This window comes from Teleopsis dalmanni, chromosome 2 (assembly GCF_002237135.1).
Source record: "Teleopsis dalmanni isolate 2A chromosome 2, ASM223713v2, whole genome shotgun sequence".
Taxonomy (NCBI): domain Eukaryota; kingdom Metazoa; phylum Arthropoda; class Insecta; order Diptera; family Diopsidae; genus Teleopsis; species Teleopsis dalmanni.
Window position 1 is genome coordinate 19,926,360 of NC_051847.1, and position 10,669 is coordinate 19,937,028.

At 27.5% G+C, this 10,669-nt stretch overlaps 1 protein-coding gene across 1 annotated transcript in view; it reads left to right on the forward strand.

The window, feature by feature from the left end:
- The window catches only part of LOC119674062, a 19,677-nt gene that overhangs the window by 572 nt on the left and 8,436 nt on the right, over positions 1-10,669 (forward strand). The gene's annotated exons all lie outside the window — the stretch shown is intronic.

Consider the following 10,669-nt stretch of genomic DNA (forward strand, 5'->3'; position numbering starts at 1 on the left):
TCATAACATGTCCATTAACTTAAACTACAGAAATTATTATGTGATCATCTCTAAAAAAAATACATGCAAAAAAATAAAACATAACTCAAAAATAAATTCTAAGTTAAGTTTCAAAGAAACACATTTATCCACTGCAAGCACAACTCAAGTCAACACACCCAAGCTTAATGCACTACAGAATGTTGCAAAGATGCAACATTTTCCTCATCCAAATTGTTGAAAATTTAATGTGAGTTTCTCTGCCGCCTGCAAACCCTTTGCAAGGAATTGTATCTCATATAAAAATCCTGTAAGCTATTGCGTTTGAGATAAAAGTAAATTGAATAATGCAGCACACATATTAGAAAATGCAAAGGCTGATAGAAAATTTCAAAAACTTTTTCCAATATCTTCGTTGCAAATACTGCAAAAACTCTTGAAGTAAAATTTTTATATGCGGGTATGTACTATATAAGCCATTGTTCCATGTGAACATAAAAGAAGATATTGAATTTGAAAAAAAAAAATTCATAAAATTATAATAGTTTTCGCTTGCTAGAGGTTAGATTAAAATATTTGAAAAAATATACGAGTACAAAATATTTAATTTCACTTCAACGTTCGAATTTTATACACTTTCTAGTATATAAAAATATACTCGTGTATAGATTTATGGATGTTTATTTTGTTTGTGTGTTATTCTTGCGAAATAGTCTAAAGATATACTTTTGAGTTGATTTATGAACAGAGAAAAAATGAAGCGCTTATAGCTGTTTTCATAACAAAAAAAAAAAATTTTTTAAATAAGCTTTCATCTTAGATTACCCAAAAGCAATTACTTCTTATAACAACAGAAAATTTTTCATCTAACTCAAATGTGTTATAAAAAATAAATAAATATTAACTGCAATGAGTGCGATAAATAATATATTTAATGCAATAATAAAATTTATTTTAATTTTATTTAAATTATAAAATAAAATATTTTTCATTCTTGTCAGTATAATGCTTGGCAGATTGTAATTCTTTTATTTCAAGGAATGCACTTAAATACAGAAATTGGTGGAATAATTGTCAAAAATTAACTTAAGTTTTTATTCAGCAAAAACGTAAAAAATATTCGGAATTTATAATTTGAAAAATATCTTAAAATATACCATCACAATTTGTTTTTAAATATTAATAACACTATATTGTGTTCTCTATCGGTTTGCGCTGAAATTCAAACTCAATCCAATTTACAAACGTACTCTTGAGTATTCTACGACCCTACGAGAATAATTTAACGAATGTGATCAAGCACCATATTTACCTGATATGGTCCCATGTGAAATTTTCTTTTCGCAAATCAAAATGTACCTGAAGAAGTGGAAGCCTTTGCTTCGATTAGGGTGTGAAAAATATAAGAACAATTAGGTTAATCGCTGGTCGGCATATTTGTATTATAGTTCACCTAGTGACTTTCAAGGCTATCTATTAAAAATAAAAATAATTTTAAATAAAAATAGAATAAATATTGCATTCTATTTTCTAAATTTTTATTTGGTTACATTTCTTGCCACATATTAAATTATATTTTTTAAATAATTTAAATTTAATTTTATAATGAGCAATCATATTCCTTGAAATAAAAGTTCAATTTCTTTATTAAATAATTAAATTATATAGTTGAAGTTCCTTTTGACAAATAAAAAAAATATGCAATATTAATTATATGGTCTCATAAAAGTAATATTACTGCAAGCAAAGTAATTATTAGAAAAAGGTAAGTAGTCGTTAACCTTCACATAACAAATTATTGCAAAGTAATGCAATATGTGACTTTTCAACTTTAATATGCAAAGCACTTCAAGCAATGAAAGTTAACCCAGAAGCATATTTGATGATTGTGTAAACTTCAAAACTACAAATGCGAAGGATCAACACAAACATTAAATTAAGATATGCAATTAAACTTAATAATGCTAAACTTAATTTAAGGCCTCACTTGATTAATAAATGTTTTGACAACAGATTTTATGATTTAAGAAAAATTATTTTATAAAGGGATTTTCGAAAAGTTGTGAACTGCAACAACAAAAATTAATTTTATATTATTTTAATTAATTGAATTTTTGGCTGACCATACAGCTGTTTTAAGTATTACCAAAACACCCATCATCAGTGGTCTAGGAAATAATTCTTACATTTAATTATTCGTGAATAATTTTTTTTTTGCAAGTACCAAGAATCGAACTCATGCCCTACTAAATTTGAAGCTCAGAGTCAGCGCACATTAACCAACTGACCCAATGACGTACTTTCTGTGTTTATATTACAGCGAAATCATAAACCAGATATAGAATAAGTGAATTAATTAATAATATTTTTATTTTTAATTGTTAAATATCAATACTATTCTGTTTGTAGAGGCATTATTTTTGTTCAAAAGTTAAATAAATTTTTAATGAGTTTTTTATGAATCTCTGATTATATCAAGAAATAATTTATGAAACCTTTTACCAATGATTTCGATTTTTAGCATTTTAAATAATTAGTTCTAGAATATCTATGGTTACAATAATTTGATATTCTATGCAACGTCTAAAGTAAATCGCACCATTCACAAAATACTATCTAGGTTAATATTCACCATTAACTTTGATGAAACCACAGAAATTAAGTATAATTTTCCTCTGCGAAACTTCTAAGCTACGTTTATCGTAAGCTATGTCATCTATGCTTCTCCAACATATAATCGAACAGGTATATAAGCAATTTATATGGAGTTGTTTTCGTTCATCGAGACAAAGGTCAACTATTTAATAGCTTGCTAAGCCATAATACCAACAGTAACCGACAGAAAGTCTGCTATTGATGTTTTCATACTTAAAGTTAAAGTTAAAGTACCAACATTGAAAGTGATGTCCAATATGCTGGAATGACTTGGTTAACTATTAAAGATACCTTATTTTGTTCTTGTTTACTGCAACATTCTTTTGCCTTTCTTTTCATTTAACTTGGAAAATGTATAAGCCATTTTTCAAATATATGACATTTGTAACCTGGAATTATGCCAGTTTAATCTCCTCTTACTGCGCGAATAATTTTCTCCAACAAATCTTCTGACAAATTGTCTCCTTATCTAACACATATATGTTTTAACATATATAATCATAAAACTCCAAGTTGGATTTAAGATTTTGCGTTAGAGGTGTTTGGATTAATATTTTAAAATTTTTTTAAATAGCAATCCATAATCATATTTTCCATTTAAACTTATACTTTGGAAACTCAGACTAATTTCTTTTTAGATATCCCTTTCTAAATACATGAGAACAATATTTAACGAAATTTGATAAAAAATTTTATGGGTTTTTCTTAACAGTAATAAATAAAATTATTTTTATTTTTTATACAAATTTATAAAATTTTCAACTTATAATTAGACATTCTATGTTTTCATGGAAAATTGAACCTCAAACTTATATTCCAACTATGTGGCTTCTTTTTTCTTCTCTCGGCAATCGATATTGTTTACTTAAAAGTATTATAAAATTTATTTATTTCACAAATAACGTACGGAAATATCACTATCAAAGTATCTACATGGTTGACTATTATATGCGTACCTGAATTTCAGCCGCATACATACATAAATTCATACGAAGTGAGTGAAATGCTACTAATTACAGTTGGAAGCTAGTTTAGTTTCGTTGGAGGAATGTGTTCCGTTTTGCCACAATTCTGCGGTTTAAACAAATGAAAAGTTTCTCTGCCGCCGCAGTAGTTCTACTCAGCATCACTTATTATTTTGGCAAACTGTTAAATAAGGATGTGAGTATATTTTTAGATATGTTAATGATACTTGTCTGTTGCTTGTTCGAGCATTAATGCCTCGACATACTAACATGTATCTATGCATAGTATACAATAGATACAATTTGGTCCAATTGAAGTGCAACCAACTTCAAAGTGATATAACTTTAGAAATAGTGAAAATATTTCGTATATATTTCGTGGTGAAGAATTTGCATCTCACTATTTTGAAATGTGGTTTTTCCTTTATTTTTGCTGTAGTTAAAGAATTCTTATATAGTTTTACACCTTCTCGAAAATAAAGAGTAAACAATTTTCATCAGTATACTACACTCCCAGAAAAGTATGAAACGCAAACTTTGAAAAATTAAAACATATAAAAAAAATATAATTCTGAAAATTAATACAGGCTTATATGGTTCTTCATTTCATTTAAAATTAATATTCATTTAGGAATTTTAAATGTGTGAACTATGAAATAAGTTGAAACAAATTTTATTGATAAGAAATTTTGTATTATTATTATTATTGTTGTATTATTCACGATTGTTATTGTATCTTGTAGCGATTGATAGTTATCAAAGCTAGATATTTAACAGTAATTATATCAAATTTAAAGTCCTAAAAGCATTTTCTGACAATTGTTAATGTTAAAAGTTCATAAGTGCTGATGGCACTTGTTAAAATATTACATACAATATAATGGCTTTTGTATTTTAATATTTACGAAGAATTTTTCTAAAAATTTCAATTACCTTATTATGAAAAATTGAATAATTTTTGATTTATATAAAAAATTCCAGCATTTTTTTTTTAAAATAAATTAATTCAAATTAGCATCTATAGCTGCTTAACATTATGAAAGAACTTTATGAATTAGTGAAGCTTAAACACTTACCAATGTCAAAGAATTTTATATCTTAAATTAAAAGATGTATTATATATTACAGATTTGTATTAATATTTAGTGAAGTGTTTACACTTACCAATGTCAAAGGATATATAAAGGACAAATTTGTATCTAATTAAATTTATAGATATATATTACAGATTTGTATTAATATTTGGTGCTTACCAGTTCTAAACGTCATGATTGTAGTTACTGTTTGTGCGAACAAAAGAACCATCTCTGTTTTTTCCACCTCTTAATCTAGCTTTGCACTTCGTAGCCATCCTATAACTATACTTAGGGCCTCATTGTATAACTACTGAAAATCGTAGGTAGTTTTCTTCAATTCAAATAAATTACCAATTAAAACTACAAAATAATTATAGATATTCAAGGTAAAAAGCAAAGAATAAAACATTTTAATTAGAAATAAAAAAAAGTATAACAGAATATAAAGAAAATTTTGTGCATTTTCTGCCACCAAATATTTTAGAGTGCAGCGTTTGAAAACTTGACAAACTGTCAAATTCAGACCACTCAAATAAGTCATTTGTTAACCGATATATATATACATGTATATATATATGTATAAACAATGTGATTACGTACTATAAAAATATAAAAAAAAATTTAATATTGCTTACAAATAGGATCAAGCGATATCACATAAATGTTGTGTATGTTTTTGTAATGTCACGTCAATAACAATTAACATTACAGTCTTAATTAATTAAATGCCACAAAGCATCTATTACCTTTGAAATACCACTATAGGTAAGTTTAAAGAAAGTTCTTATTTATCACATTAATTATTTTTGACAGCTATATTCGTAAGATATTAATATAAAAGGAGTTTCACAAACTTAAAAACATCAAAGCATAATTTCTAAAATTGCTATTTCGTAATTTAATGTAAATATTTTCACATAAAATATTTTGACATAAAATATATGTAAATGTGTAGTATTAAATTTGCATACGTTTTCTATGTTACAAACATTCTCAACACATGCACACGTACAAAACTGCAATTTAATGTCTTTTAGATACATTTTAGTATCTAGCTACTTAGAAACAATTTCGTTAACAATTACAGTGTGCATTATGTAAATGACATACGTGACTAAGCAGGAGTGCATAAGATTGTGAAATGATGGGTAAATGATATCTTTATGTTTCATAAAATAACACTTAAAACGAAGTGTTTATGTTTATGTATCTCTACATAGTTTATAGTTTTCGTATCTATAGAGTAAATTCATTTAAACAAAGTTATTGATAACTCCTTAACTTATTGTGAAAATCAAAATTAATCAGTCAGAATATTGTATAAAGGATACTTCAGTATTGGAAATAGTAAACAAATGATTAAGTATATTCAATTTTTTCTATATTTAACTTTTTGTGTATTAAAACATAATCCATGTGAATTCGTCAAACCAAATACTATATGCAACAATACCGTGTAATTCTCAGAATTCTTGATGATATGGTTGACTACAAATAACTTGTAAAGAGAGAATGGCTAGTTCGAGTTACTCGCTGTCGTCGTCCCTCATTTCCCTTCCCCTGATTAATATCACTCACTTCCCACCGGAATCTTGTCACACAGACGCATTTACTGCCACCCCAAGATTAGTCCTAACTAACCCACCCATCCAAGTCTCTCAACTTAAGTGTTAACTTACACTCCTATCTTGTACTCAACTATGGCCTAAATACATTTACTATGTAAATGTTAAACCTTTTAGGCATCTACTTCACTTCTTTCCCTGTATTTTGGAATGGCATTCCCAGCCTCGAACCTGTGCAGTCTCCTGCTCGGAATCTATACTCTATGCATCCTGAGAGTTGGTTTTAGTAGGTTCAAATCTCACATGGTGGGTTTTTATGTTTTCGACTTACTGTATAAAAAAAGAGAGATGTGGCTTAGCAAATAATGCGCCAAAGTGACGATATATAGTAGAAAATACTGTTTTTGTCATTTTTTTGCAATTTAGTAACTAATTATAACAAGTTATATAAGTTATATATTCGTCCCGTTTTTTTTTTAATATCCTTTACTCAAAGATAGACCTAACTCTTCTATCATTTCCACTTCGATATTTGATAAGTTTCTTCAATATTTCTAAAGTTCAATTTTCAATATTTGTGGTAAAGAGTAGTACTAAAATTAAAAACAAAATAATATATCAGAAATATATACCATAGCTTATTTATCACTTTGTAGATAAGATTATAGAAATATGAACAAGTAACAAAGGACGCAGGACAGGTAACAAAATCTATTAAAAATTTTTATGGAAATCTTAAGTGCCTCCTAGGACTATGGATTAAATAGTAGTAAAATAACGTTGACCAGAATGTATTTCATAGCCTGCGTACCGACGGAATCAAGAGCAATAAATGTGACTTATAGTAAAGGTAAGCATTCACACATAGTATAAGAGGTGTCATATAAATATATTCTATTTGTTTAAAAATAGAATTAAACAAAACTTTTTTCAGTTAAATATTATTAAAATAATTAGTAATAATATCTATTAAACAACAATGAATAACAGATTTAAATAAATTGCATATCAATGTACCATACTTTCTAAAATTAAAGAAATATTTTTTTCTATTGACATATTATTAAATACTACTTATAAATTGCTGCCAATTCAAATTCGTAAATATACTGTATTATTTTATATTTAAATGTCAACTGTTTACATTATCAATAAAAAAATTTAATATCATGTAATGAATGTATTTGTTTTATATATTAACAGTGATAAGCATTAAAAAAATGGCCATGAAGCATAATTTCTTCATTAAAATCATCTGAAAAAAATAAATAACTATGGCAATTAAAATATGTAATTACTACACTATATATATTGTTCATTACACTACAAGGCTTGAAGCAATTACATTGCAATAAAAGTTCTTAATTGGCAATTGTTCAATAATTTATGAACGGTTTTATTAAACATTAAAAATTAATATTCGATTTCATTTTTTTTGTTTGGTTGTCATAAATTTAAAGAATTTCTGGTAAAAAAAAAAATTTAAATAGCATCAAAATGAATTTTTATTATTTTATTACTGTTTTTCTGTATATATTCACGTTTATATGTATTCTTCCATTTTTAATATATATAATTTATTTATTTATATTTTTGAAAATCACCTGCTATATTTGCCGCTTCAACCAACATATGCCCTGCCAAATCGGTACAAAAAATATTTGATAATTTGCCAACAGCAATTTGTGTACAAAACCGTACAGTAAAACAATAAATTTTACGTTATAGAAGGATTTATAACATACTTCATCTCCACATGCCATCTTGACTTACTTTATGATCGCCTGAAATATTTTTATTCAGAAATTCACGGCTTATGTTTTCGTTTATGTATTTTTTTATGGCATATGGGAGCAGCATCTTTCAATCATTTTTAACGCTTAAGCGTTTCATATTTGCCATTTTATACTGTCAAAGTGGATTAGAATTTGTAGTCCTTGTGTGGCTCACATACTTAAGACGTTTATTCTCACATACAACCATTTAAATGTAATATTCTTTAAACAGCAGTGAAGTATGCAGTAAGTACCATATTTTTATATCTAAATAAAGCAAGTCAATGTTCAAAATGTTCCTCCAAAAATTATTATTAAGAAGTAATTCATTTAAATATACCACACATGCAGGCAATTACTTTAAAAGCATTTTTGTGGATGATAATTATAACATAAAGTATGTTTATTAATAAGCATATAATAGCAAATGGATTATATTGAAAAAGCATGGTATCCGCACCATTTCAATATATATTTGGGTATAAAGATACACCAAAACACATGAAACCTATTTATATGAAACTCTTTACTATGTAAGTGGTTTTTAGACTCCCTAAATTATATTTCAATATTAAAAAAATGTTCTGTCAATACCTTAGTTTCCTGAATATTGTGATTTTTAAGATATTCTTGATATCAAAAAAAATTTCATAATAAAATTCATATGCGCATAAATAAATTTTGGTATGAGAGTAAAATTTTTATTGAATACATACACTCAAAAAAAAATTTTGTGCAGTTATAAAGCATAACGTACAAAATACAGTAGGAGAAAATTAAAAAAAATTGTTATAAATCTATTCAAACTTGTAAAGACGCCACTAATTTAGTGAATGTTTCCTCATTCATATTAAATATTCTTGCTCCAACCAGGTCTTTCATATTTATAAACAAGTAATAGTCATTGGAGACCAAAGTGGTATATCATAACAGGTGTTAAACTTTAATACAGATGAAGGTAAATTTAGAAAGAATAGACTACATTAAAACAGAATATGATTACTGACTCCTAGAGAACGAAATACTGCAAGCATGATAATATTTCGTATTACTTTTTTATAAACACTTACTAGCAATTGCAGACCAAATCTGTATATCATAATAGGTAGTATTCATTAATACAGATGAAGAAAAAATTAGAAGGTATGGAATAAACTAAAATGGAATATGAACAGATTGCTGATTCCTAGAGAACGGAATACTGCAACCATGATAATCTTTTTTATTACTTAGCGACCCAAAGTGTACAAAAGACATTCCCTTTTAAAATGGAAGCCAAAATTTTAGTTGTTAAAGACATTCTAACCTTACACGACAATCTTAGTTCCCGGTTAAGTAGTCTCCTCCTGGTCCAGTTTTTAGCCGCTTTCAAGCACAGACTACATTCTGTCTCTTTAGACTGACTTATCTCATTAAGTTAATATCGCAATCCATAAAAACCCAGGAGATAACTTGCCCACAATATCAGCCCCATTCTACAGAGTAGTGGCACCACACCCTAGTTAAACGGATGCATCAGCTCTTTGAACTGGCTACTGAAGTATCGCGCCAATAGCGATTTCTTTTGTTTTTAAATCATATTCCATCAGGTTATATAAAATTAAAATTTTTAAATCCACAAACTTAAAGGGGCTGTTCCAGTTCTTTCGACATTATCTGCGGACTTGTTGCAGTCAGACAAGCACTACTCTATTTTTGCTTGCTAGCTACAGAAGCATGTCTGTAGTCCACCAAAAGTAAAAGGTGGATTCAGAAAGCTACCAAGAGGCTTGATCGCTGCTTGACTATTTGTATAGATACAAATAAAAGCAATAATATAGAACTTATGTATAATATATAATTTGTATACGTATAATATTTGTGTAAGATACAAATAAATATAATATTTTAAGCATTTAGTAAGATTGTAACGAGTGCTGACCTCAATGACGTGGCACCCTGCTAATAAGACAGTTGACCACATACCCAGCGCGAGTGAGATTTTTGTGTTGGGTCGCAGTCTCCTACCCCAACTAATGCTTTATTTTGGGGACAGTAAGCTTACTACGAGTTCAGTTTTTAGTTCTAGACGAAACGAAACCGTATAAACCTAAACATCAATAAGAAGGAAAATAAACTTAAAATGTTCTTTATATAAACACATTTTCAGTGCGTCAATTAAATATTCTTTTTGGAGAATAGAATTTGCATATATCTATATAAAAAGTAAAAGTATAAAGTAATGTGTAAACCAAAATCCAATCTTAGTTGTGATATTAAGTATATATTCCTAAACATTAATCCAATACTATAATTTCCTGATTCAACTAACTTTTTTCATAGGATCTTTGCAATTATCCTTGCATGATTTGTTGATGTTATAAACTGTTTATATGATTTTGTGACTGTCACTTGAACTTCCGAGAGCAAATTGAATTTCTGCCAACAAAAAAAAATGTTTTAATAAGAAAACATTTGAGGAAGTTTGGCATTATGAAAAGGAAGAACGTGCATAAAATGAAGGAGGATTTGCTTTACGCGCCAAAAATTTTCAAATAAATATGCTTAAATTATTTAAAATTCAAACAGGAATGACAAACATTAAAACGTGCAAACAAAAACACCGACGACAGACTGCATCCCCATTACAAAACGAAAGGAATAACAAGTGTTAT